General features: G+C 41.8%; 1 protein-coding gene across 3 annotated transcripts in view; it reads left to right on the top strand.

Annotated features, from left to right (window-relative positions):
- The first annotated feature begins 7,790 nt into the window (after positions 1 to 7,790).
- cracd (capping protein inhibiting regulator of actin dynamics) overlaps positions 7,791 to 16,283 on the top strand; it is a 299,145-nt gene continuing 290,652 nt past the window's right edge. For all 3 annotated transcript variants that reach the window (XM_063043095.1, XM_063043093.1, XM_063043094.1), the window contains exon 1: positions 7,791 to 8,075. The gene's annotated coding sequence lies outside the window, so the exon portion shown is untranslated. The remainder of the gene's footprint in view (positions 8,076 to 16,283) is intronic.

Below are 16,283 nucleotides of genomic sequence, written 5' to 3'. Positions count from 1 at the left end.
GATTCAGTGGATACGTTTTGCGTGATTGCCAATTTGATTTTTCAGTTAGCACCAGTGATGCCATTGGGTCTCGTGTTCTATGAGGTACTCGTGTTTTTGTGCCAATTTGAACCAGCAAGTACTGACCATAGACAGTAACTGAAAAGCAGTCAGCCTGTGATACTGACATGGCTATCATGAACAGGACTCATTAAATCCCTTAATCTATTCAAATTAGGAAGATCATCTGTTCAGCTCTTCAGATGCTCAAAACAATATAAAGCAGATATTTTAAATACAGCAGTAGATACATAATCTAACTGATGAATACTGTGTTTTTCTGAAAGACATATGATTATGGAAATGTTAGAAATAAAATATTATTTACATATTTCAAACAGTATTATTTATGCTACTAAAAATATTAGAGGACTTTTTATAAATGTGATACGGTAGTCAGATGTTCTCTGAACGATCAGCCAGCTGGAAATAAGTGCTATCCAGCTAAGGCACAGCAGTCACTCAAGTATGCAGTTACTGGCAAAGTGACATAGTTTCAGTCAATAGCAAAGGATTTTTCTGGGAGGACTTGGAATAACTTTTAATCATATGAAAAGCTTGTTATTGATAAATTTTATGAAAGTAGGAAGGAAAAAAATAAAACCAATTCATACACAAAGAAATTCTTCACAAGATGACAGGTCAAACATGAGAAATTAATCCCACAAATGTCTAAATAACGTTATATATCCATCAGAAAACAAGAATAAAGTCACTGTTGCCAATATACCAAGAGATGCAAAACATGAATGATAAGGTACAAATAATTCATAAAAACAATTTGTTCAATAATTCAACTAAATAAGAATATTCCACCCCAGCTGAGTTAGCAGTAAGGGAGGCAAATGCAATGTTAACATTCATTTCAAGAAGACTAGAATATGAAAGAAAGGATTTAGTACTGAGGCATTGATCAGACCATATTTGGAGTATTGTGGAGGGTTTCAAAGGTACATTTAATATCAGAAAAAATGTATACAATATACCTCCTGAAATGCTTTTTCTTCACAGCCATCCACAAAAACAGAGGAGTGCCCCCAAAGAATGAATGACAGTTAAATATTAGAACCCCAAAGTCCACCCCCTTCACCATCTTCCCTCCCTCCCGTGCATAAGCAGCAGCAGCCTGGAGTATTTTAAGCAGTTTTGAACCCAATATCTAAGAAAGGATATGCTGGCACTGGAGCGTGTTCAGAGCAGGTTTATGAGAATGATCCTGGGAAGGAAAATGTTAATGTGTGAGAAGCCTTTGATTGCTCTGGTCCTGTACTTGCTGGAGTTTAGAAGAATGAGATGGAATCTCATTGAAACCTACCAAATATTGAAAGGCCTAAATAGAGTAGGTGCCCAGAGGATGTTTCCAATAATGGGAGAGTCTAAGACCAGAGGGCACAGCCTCAGTATAGAAGGATGTCCCTTTAGAATAGAGATGAGGAGGAATTTCTTTAGCGAGAGAGTGGTGAATCTGTAGAATTCATTGCCACAGATATCTGTGGAAGCCAAGTCATTGGGTATATTTAATGCAGAGGCTGGGTGATAGGTTCTTGATTAGAATGGCCATCAAAGGTTATGGGGAGAAGGGAGGAAAATGAGTTTGAGGAAGATAATAAATTGGACATGATGGAATAGCGGGGCAGACTCAATAGCCCACATGGCCTAATTATGCTCCTGTGTCTTAGGGTCTTATGGTATTAGGTCAGGAACAACTTCTTCCCCTCTGCTATCAGATTTCTGAAAGGTCCATGAACCTATGAACACTACTTTATTACTCCTTATTTTTGCACTACTTATGTTTATATTTTATAGTAATTTTATGTCTTTACACTGTGCTGTTGCTGCAAAACAACAAATTTCACATCATAAAAGTCAGTGATAAAAATTCTGATTCTGACGTACCGGGTTGTCTGAAGGTGAGTTCAAGTTCCCAGTGCCAGGATTTGCTGGTTGACTTAATGGTCTTTAGCAGAGCATTTGAACCTGCGGAGATTGGATACATCATCAAAAACATTGACAAATTCTATAGATGTGTGGTGGAAAGTGTATTGACTGGCTGCATTATGGGCTGGTATGGGAACATCAAGTCAAATCAGGTCACTTTTTATTGTCATTTCAACCATAACTGCTGGTACAGTACACAGTAAAAATGAGACAACATTTTCCAAGACCATGGTGCTAGATGAAACAATACAAAAACTACACTGAACTACGTAAGAAAAAACACAAAAGTACACTGAACTACGTAAGAAAAAACACAAAAACTACACTAGACTACAGACCTATCCAGGACTGCATAAAGTACACAAAACAGTGCAGGCACTACAATAAATAATAAACGAGACAGTAGGCACAGTAGAGGGTATAGTAGGTTGGTGTCAAGCCAGGCTCTGGGTATGGAGGAGTCTGATGGGTTGGGGGAAGAAACTGTTACATATTCTGGTCGTGAAAACCCGAATGCTTCGGTGCCTTTTTCCAGATGGCAGGAGGGGGAAGAGTTTATATGAAGGATGTGTGGGGTCCTTCATAATGCTGTTTGCTTTGGGGATGCAGCGTGTGGTATAAATGTCTGTGATGGCGGGAAGGGAGGCTCCGTGTAGGTGTACTTACTTGTGTGGAGGGATTTACCTGTGATGGACTGGGCTGTATCTACTACATTTTGTAGTATTTTCCATTCAGGGGCATTGGTCTTCAAATGATAACACCGAGGAATTTAATGTTGCTGACTTTCTTCACCTCATCAGAGGACTGGCTGATGGCCCCCTGAAGTTAATAATCAGCTTCTTGGTCTTGCTGATATTGAGGTGGTTGTGGCACCACTCCATCATATTTTCAATCTCCCTCTGATATGCTGATTTGTCACCATCTTTGATTCGGCCTATGACAATGGTGTCATCAGCATACTTGAAAATGGCATTGGAGCTGTGCTTAGCTACGCAGTCTTAGGTGTAAAGTGAGTACAGCAGGAGGCTAAGCACACTGCTTTGTGGTGCATCTGTGCTGATGGAGATTGTGGAGGAGATGTTATTGCCAATCCGGATGGACTAGGATCTGCATATGAGGAAATTGAGGATGCAATTGCATAAAGAGATGTTAAGGCCAAGGTCTTAAAGCTTATTGATTAGTTTTGAGGATGATGGTTTGAATGCGGAGCTGTAGTTGATAAGGAACATCCTGATGCATGCACCTTGCTGTCCAGAAGTTCCAGGGTTGACTGAAAGAGTGGCATCTGCTGTAGACCTGTTGCGGCAGTGGGCAAATTGGAGTGTATCCAAAGCAACACACACAAGAATGCTGGAAGAACTCAGCAGGCGAGACAGCATCTATGGAGTTAATAGACGATGTTTCAGGTGGAGACCTTTCTTTAGGACAGTAAAGGAAGGTGAGAAGTCAGAGTAAGTCAGTGTGTGTCGCTTTGGATTTCCAGCATCTGCAGATTTTTTTGTGTTTGTGGAACGGGTCCAAGATGCTTCTCAGGCAGGAGTTCATATGTTTCATCACCAACCTCTCAAAACATTTCATCACTGTGGATGTAAGTGCTACTGGATGATATTCACTGAGGCAGGTTATCACGTTCTTCTTAGGCACCGGTATAAATGAACCCTGCTTGAAGCAGGTGGGTACCTCAGACTGCCAAAGTGAGAGGTTAAGATGTCTGAACACTTCAGCCAGTTGGTCAGCACAGGTTTTTAGTACTTAGCCAAGTACCCCGTCTTGGCTGGATGCCTCTCATGGGTTCACACTCCTGAAGCTTGCACGTTGGCCTCAGAGTCTGAAATCACAGGATCATTAGGTGCTGTGGGAATTCGTGGTTGTTCTTCTGTGTACAGTATTTATGGAAAAAATAAGCATAGAAGACATTGAACTTATCTGTAAGCGAAGCCCTGTTATCGCCAATGTTACTTGATTTTACTTTATAAGAGCTTTACAACTGTTGAGTATCCTTCGTTGATTCAAGTTTAGTCTGGAATTGCCACTTCACCCATGATATAGCTTTCCGGAGGTGGTACCTGGACTCTTGTAACTCTCTTGGTCACCAGACTTGAATGCCTCTGATCTGGCCCTCAGCAGATTGTGGATCTCATGGTTCATCCAGGGCTTCTATTTGGGGAAGACTTTGAATGATTTTATGAGGACACACTCACCTACAACTGTTTTCATAAATTCCAGTGTTACCATGGGGATAAATTGTAGAGGTCAACCATGGATTATTGGGAGTGTTGAATTATAAAATGTGCAAAAAGTTGCAAAATGTAGAGTTGTAGGTTACATCCAATGTATTAGACTGTGCTGATGGGCAATAGCTGTGTTAGTATCACAGATGATTGAGTTGCTTTCAGACAGTTAGCTTTACTCCTAGAAGTTCACATTGAGCCCAGATTGACTACAATGTGCCCAGAGATGACGTACTGTTCCAGAAGCTTATATTGGGCCACTCTGTGACATTGCAGGTCACAGAAAAATAAGTCACAGTTAGAGCTCTAGAAAATTACAAGGGTGCCAGGAAGGAGCTCAATAATGAAATTAGGAGAGCTAGAAGGGGCCTTGAGTAGGTCTTGGTGAGCAGGATTAAGGAAAACCCCAAGGCATTCTACAGGTATGTGAAGAGCAAGAGGATGAGCCATGTGAGAATAGGACCAATCACGTGCAATAGTGGAAACGTGCATGGAGCTGGAGAAGGTAGCAGAGGAACTTAATGAATGCTTTGCTTCAGTATTCACCAGTGAAAAGGACCTTGGCAATTGTGGGGATGACTTACAGGGGACTGAAATGCTTGGGTGTATAGACATTAAGAGCTGGAGCTGTTGAAAGGTATTAGTTAGATAAGTCGTCGGGACTGTATGAAATATACCCAGGCTAATGTAGGAAACAAGGGAGGAGATTGCTGAGCCTCTGGCGATGATCTTTACATCATCAATAGGGACGGGAGAAGTACCAGAGGATTGGAAGGTTGCAAATATTGTTCTCTTGTTCAAGAAAGGAAGTAGAGATAACCCAGGAAATTATAGATTATAATTATGTGTCTTACTTCAGTGGTCAGCAAGTTGTTGGAGAAGATTCTGAGAGGCAGGATTTATGAGCATTTGGAGAAACATAATCTGATTAGGAATAGTCAGTCTTTGTCAAAGGCAGGTCATGCCTTACAAGCCGGATTGAATTCTTTGAGGATGTAACAAAGCAAATTGATGAAGGTAGAACAGTGGATGTCGTGTATATGGATTTCAGTGAGGCATCTGATAAGGCTCATTCCATGCAAGGCTCATTCTGAAAGTAATGAGGCATGGAATCCAAGGAGACCTTGTTTTGTGGGTCCAGAATTGGCTTGCCACATGAGGCAAAGGGGTGGTTGTAGATGGTTTGTATTCTGCATGGAGGATGGTCACCAGTGGTGTTCTGCAGGGATCTGTTCTGGGACCCTCCTCTTTGTGATTTTCATAATTAACTTGGATGAGGAAGTAGAAGGGTGAGTTAGTAAGTTTGCTGATGACACAAAAGTTGGGGGTGGTGTGGATAATTTGGAGGTTTGTTAGAGGTTACAGCAGGACATTGATAGGATGCAAGACTGGGCTGAGAAGTGGCAGATGGAGTTCAACCCTGATAGATGTGAAGTGGTTCATTTCAATAAGTGAAATTTGAAGACAAAATATAATACTAATGGTAAGGCCCTTGGCAGTGTGGAGGATCGGCAAGAACTTGGGGTCCTTGTCCATAGGATACTCAAAGCTGATGCGCAGATTGACAGTGTTGGTAACGTTAAAGCCGTGAGGTAATGTTAGAGCTATATAAAACTTTAGTTAGACTCCACTTGGAGTACTGTGTTCAGTTCTGGTCACCTCACTACAGGAAGGATGTGGATACTATAGAGAGAGTGCAGAGGAGGGTGGTGAATTTGTGGAATTTGTTGCTGCATGCAGCTGTGGAGGCTAGGTTGTTGGGTGTATTTAAGTCAGAGGTTGATAGGTTCTTGATTGGACATGCATCAAAGTTTACAGGGAGAAGGCCAGGAATTAGGGTTGAGGAAGGGATAAAAGAAAGGATTAGCCATGATTGAATGGTGGAGCAGACTCAATGGGCCAGATGGCCTAATTCTGCTCCTATGTCTTATGGTCTTATGATGAGAGCATGTGGAATGCCAGAGGCTTTTTCCCAGGGCTGAAATGGCTAACACTAGGGGGCATAGTTTTAAGGGGCTTGGAAGTAGGTATGGGGGGGATGGCAGAGGTAATTTTTTTACATAAGACAGTGGTGGTTGTGTGGAATACACTGCCAGTGACAGTGGTAGAGACGGATACAATAGGGTCTTTTAAGAGACTCCTAGATGGGTACATGGAGCTTAGAAAAATGGAGGGCTATGCAGTAGGGAAATTCTAGGCAGCTTGTAGACTAGGTTACATGGTCGGCAGAACATCCTGGGCCAAAGGGCCTGTAATGTGCTGTAGATTTCTGTGATTCTTGAATGGAAAATTACGGTGGCTGTAAATGCAGTTTACTGGGGTATGCAGTAATGTATGCAGTTCAATGCAGTAAACTGGAGAGAAAATAAGAGAAAGTGTATCGTTGCCTCATCTGGTTACCTAGGTGGTTGAAGGAGAAGAAATTAAAGAGCAAATACTGTATATCTCCAGTGGGAAAGTAGAATGGAGTAAGGACAGAGCAAAGAGGATAATGCCCCGCAGTTAAGCCAGAGTTGCCAAGGTGATACGGTAGTTACTAATGAAACCATCCGGCTGATAGTCTAATGAGGACAATCAGAAAGAGAGAGAAAAAAAGGAACAAGTGAAAGTTGTGAACACCAGAAATTCTCCAGATGCTGGAAATCCAAAGCAACACACAAAAAATGCTAGAGGAACTCAGTAGGTCAGGCAGCATCTAAACAGTCCACGCAGTCCGAGACCTTTCTTAAGGACTGTGTTGTGAAATACATGTAAGAACTGCAGAAAATACCCAGCAGCCCAGACAGTGTTAGTGGAGAAAGTAAACGAAATTAATATTAGGGTTGGACAACCTACAGCAGAACTGACTAATTCGGATCCAGTCGAAGTGATTTACCGAAGAATTGTTAAACTCGAAATCAAGTTGCCAAGACGCCCGGACGAAACATAAGGTACAGTTTAGTTTCTATTTAACACTGGCTGTTTTATTTATTAATATTAGCACTTGCTTTTCAGATGGGTGTAATTCCCCCCAAACGCGTCCTGTCGCTCAGAACCACTGCCACGGGGCTTGAGGGATGGAATACTGTACTGTACCTTGAGAGGGAAGGGATCAGTGAGGTACAGGTGTTGTCGCTAGGTGGAGCAGCATGAAAGCTTACCGAAATCGGCTGTAAGGAAAGCAACAGGCACGTCTTTCGTGGTGTTCCGCTGACTGTCGCTCCTTTGCCGATACTGTACTCTGGAAACCCAGGTGATGCTGCTGTGCTGCCTGGGAACGGTTCTTGATGAGCCGCCTCCCCAGGGCAACAAATACAAACAAAAACAAGCATAGCACGGGCGTTTAGATCTCACAATGAATGGTACAATCGCGGTCGGTGCAAAGAGAACTTAATCTCCATTAAATACATTTTGACAAAACATAATTGAGAATACTTGATCCCCACACTATGAACGGAAATACCCCTTTTTTCTTCCCGGCAATTGCGCCATATATTCAATTACACTGGATTTCACAAGGCATCATTGTGAAATCTGCATTGATTCAGTTTAGTAAACATTCAGTGTCCATTCTCTGACTGCATTAAGTGCGTGTTGCTTTAATAAAGCGAGCGCTACGAAAATCACACTCCATGCTACCGCCTGGCTGCAACTACTATCGCTCCCCTCGTGGAGGAAGGGTTGAGCTTTGTTCCATATATGGGGAGTAGGATTAGTCCGGAGACTGAGCTCTCTACGATATTCTGGTCCTTCCTCGACAGAAACAGCAATGGAAGTGTAGAAGATCTAAATCTCTGAATGCACATCGTTCCAGAGCTTTCCTCAAAACAATAGTACAACGTAGAAAGAAAAGAGGCAAAACATGAACGGGAATTGAATTTCTGGAAGGTATGACAGTTTTATTTGAAACATCGGATGATGGATGGAGTTGGTTTCTATTTTATGGTACGGTTACCAAATAGAAATTACAGGTTTATGGTTCAGTGAGTCAGGCGTTCATTGTTGGTATAAGAAATTAACGACTGTAGTAACTGACAAAGGTCAACTAGAGGAAAGAGCAGTTGCTAAGTCACCGTAAATCGGATGTTGGTGAAAAACCAGGTGGTGGATCGATCACTGACAAAGCAGATGGTGTTCTATGATTTGTGTGTGTGTGTGTGTGTATACACGCATTTGTATCTGTGCATATATGACGATTTCGTATACCAATAGTACTGTATTACAGCTTGATTTTAATCAATTTAAAACATCCCTTCATCTGATTTCAATGATCGCTGACTCATTTATATGGAGCAAAGGGCATAATGTTCACATTGTTGCCGGTAGAAGGAGGGTGTGTGAAAGCAATTCCTTAGCTTCAAATAACATAATTTATCAGCAGCATATTTTTTGTTTGACAGCAATTGTGCCGTTTTATTCCCTGACATGTTACACATTTCATTTAGTAGAACATCTACTGCTCTGTTCTTAGGATATTGGCTTTTTTTTTGCTCTCCAATACACTAGCTTTATCAACACAAAAAGCAAAATAATAGGTTTTCTATGTGGAAAGTGAGTTTGTTAATAGTTTGTTTTCATTGGTCAATGTGCATTAAATATGGTGTACGAGAAATTAATAATATCGTGTACTGCCTATGAAGGCGAGCAACGGTCAGTTTTCCGTGTGATTTGTTGCACGAACACGAGACAGATTCTTAGCATAGCTAAATAACTCAGCCATCTTTCAAAGCTTTCTGTAGTATTCTTTATTTTAACATTAAATATTTTCATCTGTAAATCTTGAGGAGAGGACTAACCATGTCGCAGGACGTTATTCTTAATCAAATATTATAGTGAATGGAAATGAAGAAAGGCAAGTTTCATTTTTAACCATCCTTTATAAAGAATTGGCCATTTTTGATTGGGGCTGAACAGTTATTAAACTAGTTCCAGTCTCATGGACTTATCACTCAATTATGTTAGTTGAAAGATAACACCTTGATAGTACATACAACTCCGTAAGTGACATACCCTAGGGAATAAGCAATTACAAAGCACATTTGCCCTCAACCTTGAATATTCCAATAGTTTGAATTATTGTATGTTATTAGTGGAGCTTTAACATGTAATGATTCTACTGTCAGAGAATATTTTGCAGCATAATCTTACTGCTAAACTGTTTCCTTACCATAATTATAAGAATCACACTGATAGATAAGCGATTGTTGCATATGCTGGAAATACCTGCCTCTCTTAGAATATTACTTTATTAATAAGGCTGGGGGAAGGTGGAATTACAGTTTCATAGTCATTCTGGGATTTCAGAGTTTTGGTAGGTTAAAAAATTACTTGCCTCCTGGTTTGGAACAGTTATGTAAAATCTGTTAACATTCTGTTATTATTGCAAAAGTACCCAAAACAACAAAGTTCCTTAGTTCATCTTGTGATTTCTACATTGCAAGTAAGTATAGGAACCTCACTTTGTGGAAACACATTGAAAATTTTAGCAACCAAATACTAAACTAGTATGTAGACCAATGCTTTCTGAGATTATGAAAGGGAAGCTGCAGAAGTGTTAGAAACTTTTTTTTAGAATATCACTTTTAAATATTTACAGAACATGGAACATGGAACATAGAACAGTACAGCACAGCACAGGAACAGGCCCTTTGGTCTACAATGTAGTGCCAGGCTAATCAAATTAGTAATCAAATTCCCAACTAAATGAGTCCCTTTTGCCTACACAATGCCCATATCCTAGATAGTGCCCATTTTCTGCACATTTGTGTGCCTATCTAAAAGCCTTTTCAAAAGTCAAAACTTGCAGATGTTTTTAATTCAGAGCTTGAATTGCTTCAATGATTTTCTTGTTTGAAAGATTTAATTAACTTTCCATGAATTCACATGAGAAAATGTGGTCCAAAGAAAGGAAAAACAAACTTATAGACCTTCCACTACGGCGATGAACAGAACTGTATAATATAAAGCATATTTTTATTTGTACAGTTCTTACTGCCAAGGTATTGACATCCAAGGAGATCTAGAATGTGCCAGTAACTTCAACATGTTTGACAACAGGAATATTAAAAATTAACCTGGTGTTGTTGATAAATTGGAGATTGGGCTCAATATTTTCTTCAGTTGATGAATATAAATGTTATTAGTATGTGTTAATACTAATGGGTAGGGGTTGTTAAGGTAGCAGAAATAAAAGTGAATATCTGCACTTGCAGTGAAGTAGCACAATGATCTGTTTATAATCTAATAATACTTTGCAGACAGTCAACTAAAATAATTTAGGTAACAGAAGGAAAATTGGGATTATTCAGAATAAAAGCAAATGTCCTCAAACCGTGTTCTATCAAAGATCAATACAGTACTCTAGAACAGGGAAGGCAAACCTTTTAGAGTGTGTGCCCAAATTGGTGATCATCATCATTATTATGTGCCGTGTTGTATAACACAGGTGATCATGGTCTTTATGACCATAATTGTTCTTGGCAAATTTTTCTATTTTTCTTCTTCTGGGCAATGTTTTTACAAGATGGGTGACCCCAGCCATTATCAATATTCTTTAGAGATCATCTGCTTGGCGTCAGTGGCCGCAAAATCAGGACTTGTAATATGCACCAGCTGCTCACATGGGTTCACGTGACCCTGATTGGAGGGCGAAGCAGATGCTACACCTTGCCCAAGTGTGACCTGCAGGCTAGTGGAGAGAAGGAACACCTTACACCTCCTTTGGTAGAGAGTGTCTCCGCCCTGCTACCCATACGTTGGTGATAATTCTTGTGTGCCATGGTAATTTTGAGCAGAGACCTTCATTCATAAATGAATGAGTAACAATAATAATGGACTTTTTAAAGGAAAAAAACAGTGAGTCTTTTTGCTTATTTATTTGTATTCATTATTTCACTCTAAGTAAAAGTACAACTGAGAACAATTGGAGTAAGTGCAGCATTTTGGAAAACTTGTTCAAAATTATTAATATTAATCTTTTTTAAAAACAATGGGAAAGTAACATAATTTCTTAATAGTATTGTTATTGTACTTCATATATAAACATAAGAACATAGAATAGTACAGCACAGTACAGGCCCTTCGGCCCACAATGTTGTGCCGACCCTCAAACCCTGCCTCCCATATAAGCCCCCACCTTAATTTCCTCCATATACCTGTCTAGTAGCCTCTTAAACTTCACTAGTGTATCTGCCTCCACCACTGACCCAGGCAGTGCATTCCACACACCAACCACTCTCTGAGTAAAAAACCTTCCTCTAATATCCCCCTTGAACTTCCCACCCCTTACCTTAAAGCCATGTCCTCTTGTATTGAGCAGTGGTGCCCTGGGGAAGAGGCGCTGGCTATCCACTCTATCTATTCTTCTTATTATCTTGTACACCTCTATCATGTCTCCTCTCATCCTCCTAGAGTAAAGCCCTAACTCCCTTAATCTCTGATCATAATGCATACTCTCTAAACCAGGCAGCATCCTGGTAAATCTCCTCTGTACCCTTTCCAATGCTTCCACATCCTTCCTATAGTGAGGCGACCAGAACTGGACACAGTACTCCAAGTGTGGCCTAACCAGAGTTTTATAGAGCTGCATCATTACATCGCAACTCTTAAACTCTATCCCTCAACTTATGAAAGCTAACACCCCATAAGCTTTCTTAACTACCCCATCCACCTGTGAGGCAACTTTCAGGGATCTGTGGACATGTACCCCCAGATCCCTCTGCTCCTCCACGCTACCAAGTATCCTGCCATTTACTTTGTACTCTGCCTTGGAGTTTGTCCTTCCTAAGTGTAACACTTCTCCGGGTTGAAATCCATCTGCCACTTCGCAGCCCACTTCTGCATCCTATCAATGTCTCTCTGCAATCTTTGACAATCCTCTACACTATCTACAACACCACAAACCCTTGTGTCATCTGCAAACTTGCCAACCCACCCTTCTACCCCCACATCCAGGTCGTTAATAAAAATCACGAAAAGTAGAGGTCCCAGAACAGATCCTTGTGGGACACCACTAGTCACAATCCTCCAATCTGAATGTACTCCCTCCACTACGACCCTCTGCCTTCTGCAGGCAAGCCAATTCTGAATCCACCTGGCCAAACCTCCCTGGATCCCATGCCTTCTGACTTTCTGAATAAGCCTACCGTGTGGAATCTTGTCAAATGCCTTACTAAAATCCATATAGATCACATCCACTACACTACCCTCATCTATGTGCCTGGTCACCTCCTCAAAGAACTCTATCAGGCTTGTTAGACACGATCTGCCCTTCACAAAGCCATGCTGACTGTCCCCGATCAGACCATGATTCTCTAAATACCCAGAGATCCTATCTCTAAGAATCTTTTCCAAGAGCTTTCCCACCACAGACGTAAGGCTCACTGGTCTATAATTACCCGGACTGTCTCTACCACCTTTTTTGAACAAGGGGACAACATTCGCCTCCCTCCAATCCTCCGGTACCATTCCCGTGGTCAAGGAGGACAAAAAGATCCTAGCCAGAGGCTCAGCAATCTTTTCCCTTGCCTCATGGAGCAGCCTGGGGAATATTCTGTCAGGCCCCGGGGACTTATCTGCCCTAATGTATTTTAACAACCCCAACACCTCCTCTCCCTTAATATCAACATGCTCCAGAAAATCAACCTCGCTCATATTGTCCTCACCATCATCAAGTTCCCCCTCATTGGTGAATACCGAAGAGAAGTATTCATTCAGAACCTCGCTCACTTCCACAGCCTCCAGGCACATCTTCCCACCTTTATCTCTAATCGGTCCTACCTTCACTCCTGTCATCCTTTTTTCCTTCACATAATTGAAGAATGCCTTGGGGTTTCCATTTACCCTACTCACCAAGGCCTTCTCATGCCCCCTTCTTGCTCTTCTCAGCCCCTTCTTAAGCTCCTTTCTTGCTTCCCTATATTCCTCAATAGGCCCATCTGATCCTTGCTTCCTAAACCTCATGTATGCTGCCTTCTTCCACCTGACTAGATTTTCCACCTCACTTGTCACCCATGGTTCCTTCACCCTACCATTCTTTATCTTCCTCACCGGGACAAATTTATCCCTTACATCCCACAAGAGATCTCTAAACATCGACCACATGTCCATAGTACATTTCCCTGCAAAAACATCATCCCAATTCACACCCTGAAGTTCTAACCTTATAGCCTCATGATTTGCCCTTCCCCAATTAAAAATTTTCCTGTCCTCTCTGATTCTATCCTTTTCTATGATGATGCTAAAGGCCAGGGAGCGGTGGTCACTGTCCCCCAGATGCTCACCCACTGAGAGATCTGTGACCTGACCCGGTTCATTACCTAGTACTAGATCTAATTTGGCATTCCCCCTAGTCAGTCTGTCCACATACTGTCACAGGAATCTGTCCTGGACACACTTAACAAACTCTGCCCCATCTAAACCCTTGGAACTAATCAGGTGCCAATCAATATTAAGGAAGTTAAAGTCACCCATGATAACAACCCTGTTATTTTTGCACCTTTCCAAACTCTGCCTCCCAATCTGCTCCTCTGTATCTCTGCTGCTACCAGGGGGCCTATAGAATACCCCCAATAGAGTAACTGCTCCCTTCCTGTTCCTGACTTCCACCCATACTGACTCAAAAGAGGATCCTACTACATTACCCACCCTTTCTGTAGCTGTAATAGTATCCCTGACCAATAATGCCACCCCTCCTCCCCTTTTTCCGCCCTCTCTATCCCTTTTAAAGCACTGAAATCCAGGAATATTGAGAATCTATTCCTCCCCTGGTGCCAGCCAAGTCTCTGTAATGGCCACTACATCATAATTCCATGTATGTATCCAAGCTCTCAGTTCATCACCTTTGTTCCTGATGCTTCTTGCATTGAGGTACACACATTTCAGCCCTTCTACCTTACTGTCTTTACACCATTTATTCTGCTTCTCTTTCCTCAAAGCCTCTCTATATGTTAAATCTGGCTTTACTCCATGCACTTCTTTCACTGCTCTATCGCTCTGGGTCCCGTCCACCTTTCAAATTAGTTTAAACCCTCCCGAACCATGCCAGCAAACCTACCTGCAAGGATATTGCTCCCCCTCGAGTTCAGGTGCAACCCATCCAATCTGTACAGGTCCCACCTTCCCCAGAAGAGATCCCAATGATCCAAAAATCTAAAACCCTGCTCCCTGCACCAAATCCTCAGCCACGCATTCAACTGCCATTTCCTCCAATTCTTACCATCACTGTCACGTAGCACTGGCAGCAATCCTGAGAACGCCACCTTTGAGGTCCTGTTCTTCAGCCTTCTACCTAGTTCCCGAAACTCACACTTCAGGACCTCATCCCTCTTCCTGCCTATGTCATTGGTCCCAACATGTATCATGACTTCTTGTTGCTTTCCCTCTCATACCAGGATGTCGTGCACCCGGTCAGAGACATCCCGGACCCTGGCACCCGGGAGGCAACAAACCATGCGGGTGTCCTTCTCACGTCCACAAAATCTCCTGTCTGCTCCCCTGACTATAGAGTCTGCAATGGTGACAGCTCTCCTCTTCTCCGTCCCACCCTTCTGCACCACCGAGTCAGACTCAGTGCCGGAGGCCCTGCCACCGTGGCTCACACCTGGTCGATCGTCCCCGCCAACAGTATTCAGGAAAGTAAACTTATTATTCAGGGGAATGGCTACAGGGGTGCTCTGTGCTACCTGTCTGCTCACCTTCACTTCCCCCCTCTGACTGTCACCCAACGACCTGCTTCCGACAGCCTAGGTGTGACTACCTCCCTGTAGCTCTCATCAATGACTGCCTCATTCCCCCTTATGAGTCGAAGGTCATCCAGCTGCTGCTCCAGATTCCTTACATGGTCTTCCAGATCGCCCAGCCGTATGCATTTCTGGCAGATGTGACTCTGCGGGAGAGGGGCGTTCCCCCAAGACTGCCACATCTCACATGAAAGGCACGTCACTGTCTCAGGAGGCATTGTAAAGACTATCTGCGAGCAAGCTTGTCCTCCACCTCTTCTCATTGAAGCCTCTCGAGTCAAAGCCTCAAACTCCACTCCTTCACTGGCCCACTCACTCACTGGCCACTTTCCACAGGCCGCTTCGCTTGAGCTATCGCTCTATTGATCTGTTTGAGCTTTTCAAAATGCTTGGTCACCTGACCTTGATTGCCCAATCAGCTGCTTTCTGCTGAGTCTGATCTATTCAAATCTTGATTGACTTGATTGCACTGCCAAAACTGCCAGAATCTCTCGAGTCAAAACCTCAAAGCTCCACTCCTTCACTGGCCCACTCACTCACTGGCCGCTTTCCACAGAAATGTAAATGTGAAATTATAAGCTTTGGTGTATATTCGTAAAAGAGCAAGAAATGGAAAACAAGCACACTTCACTCAGTGAGACTTTTGTTGCTGAATTAAGGATGACAGATATTTTATATTTGGCTTGTATTTAGTTATTTTGAGAGCTATGCATATAGCACTAGTTTCATCAGTGTCTACTCTATAATTAGATGACCAATTTCATCACTAAAACAATGAATCAGATGCATACATTGATGAAAATATTGTTAATATTGCCATTACAATATTTTTCAAACAATTTAGTTTCCGGAATAGAATTCCAGAGTTTCAAAACCTCATTGTCAATTTTTATGTTTTGATAATGTTTCATAATGCCACTATGGAGAAGTCATACATACCTTTGTTTTGGAACGTTACAGATGCATAATGCTTTTATCGCTGTTATTAATCATGCCAAATCTTTCACTCTACCATTCTTGAAAATAACTGCTGCTTCTCCCATCATTTGAATGTTTTGCAACACACACAAAATTTGTTTCCATAGATTCTTACTGACCTGCTACATTTTCTGTTTATGATTTCTCTTGTTTCTCATGTTTATGACTTGTATGTTTTTTTTCCCCTTTGGCAGTGTACCTGACATTCTCAACAAGCTGAAAAGCACAAACACAAATTAGAATAGTTTTACTAATATAAATAAAATGTTTATTGGAAAAATATAAATATTTATGGAGGCACAAAACTATAAGCAATATTTACCATTGATAACACAAAGGTTGGGAGTGTTGTAGATAGTGTGGAGGGCTGTCAGAGGTT

The sequence above is a fragment of the Mobula hypostoma genome, chromosome 3 (assembly GCF_963921235.1).
Source record: "Mobula hypostoma chromosome 3, sMobHyp1.1, whole genome shotgun sequence".
In the NCBI taxonomy this organism is placed as follows: domain Eukaryota; kingdom Metazoa; phylum Chordata; class Chondrichthyes; order Myliobatiformes; family Myliobatidae; genus Mobula; species Mobula hypostoma.
This window is presented reverse-complemented; position numbering and strand designations above follow the sequence as displayed.